This window comes from Apostichopus japonicus, chromosome 17 (assembly GCF_037975245.1).
Source record: "Apostichopus japonicus isolate 1M-3 chromosome 17, ASM3797524v1, whole genome shotgun sequence".
Classification (NCBI taxonomy): Eukaryota; Metazoa; Echinodermata; class Holothuroidea; order Aspidochirotida; family Stichopodidae; genus Apostichopus; species Apostichopus japonicus.
Window position 1 is genome coordinate 14076763 of NC_092577.1, and position 1760 is coordinate 14078522.

Sequence of the window (1760 nt, forward strand, 5' to 3'; positions counted from 1 at the left end):
GCACCTCTGTCTGCTAGATCCAACTTTCACAAAATCTTCAGGTATGTATGTTATCATCCATGAACCATCATTCCTAGCTTGCCAATTGCCATGCAATTCATCCTACTGGTGGTCTTGATACAAAGACCGTCAAGCTGTACCTCTGTCAACGTCCTGAAATATTATCGAATAATAATTTCTTTCAGATTGCAAAACCTCCTCATGGAGTGCTTGGGAATGCAAAGGAAATAATATCTCTGGTTCTTATAATCGCTTCTGGCACGATGCCCATCGGTGTTTCCAGAGCTGAGACATGTATTCGGAGGAAATCGATATCCATTGTTCCAAACTTTGCATTGACAACCAGACCATTGTGCATCCTGAAGACTGCAGCCTCATTTCGCTGGGCCACTAGACACTGGAGAAACCGTCGTCTGAGGAAAGCCCTGTCTTCCTGATCGGTATTATTCACATTAGGATTCATTGCTTAATAACTCTGTAAATCAAAGAGAGAGACAAGAGAACCAAAATAAACCATTAATAATCTGCTTAAACATCCAATGCAGACATCCTGTGTAGGTAAAATAAAAAGTTAGAGGGGGGGGGGGGGGGCTGAGGTTTCTATCCCAGCAGATTGAATCTTCTTCAACGGCAAATTGAAATGGAAACTGATTAAGAACACATTAAAAACTAGACACACGGATAGACAATTAAATTGGACCAATGAATACAGTAAATAAAGACTAAACAAAGGAGATCAAACAGTTCTAACTCTGTAGGAAGGCAAGCAGCATGTCAATGTAAAATCCAAGCCAACCTTATTGCAAGTTGAGGAAAAATGTCAAGGATAGCAATCTGTGTAAATGTTTGTTCACAGTTAAAAGATCCACTGAGCTGGTATCAATGTGCAATATCTCTAGCAAACTAATTTTTTACACAACATTTGAATATTTAAGAAATGGTCAGATTCGGCTTTTCAAAACATCCTACATAAATTAAGAACACACCCAAGACTACTGTAGTTATGTATAGCTTTTACTAGTTGTAGGCTAGTCCTACTCTTTTCAATATTCCTAGGCCAGGCTACATGATTTTCACACAAGATGGAGGTTGCCTAGCTAGGCCTATTGTCTTTTCTAATTAGTAATTACATAGTCATTGGGCGCGCCTGTAGGCTAACTTGGATTCTTGGAACTGTTATAGTCAGACCTAACTGTAGTGTTAGGAAAGTAAGCAATGGCCACTGCTCCCCTACACCCTAACTTAGTCTTATTCTTAAATAGTACTGTAGGCTACCGGCCTCTCCTTCACATCAGTGACACGACTCACCACTGGCCTGAACTTGCTGCTAACATAAATACTGAAAGCTTTCCGTAAGTTTTCTCACAATAGTTACAATATGCCAGATGGTGGCTTTGCATAAAGTGGAGCAGATTTTTCTTAGTTATAACAATTCGCAGAAGTGGTGCCTGAACACGTTAGAGATTGTTTGTAAGTTGTGTGCGCCAAAGAACTATGGTGTGCGCAGATCACATAAATTCATACATTTTGTGGTTGCATGCAGACTTAAAACATACTGGGGACCGTGCACATCAGTAGTTCTTTCAAGTACATTGTGTTTCATTTTAATGACTGAACTTTCATGAACATGTATGAATGTATAGAAAAACTATCATTTTCAAATTATTTTATAAAATATAACTGTTGAAAAATAACCATGATAATTTAGAAATGAGTTTGACAATTTTTACTTCTCGCTCGGTTAGTTGATGTACCTACAT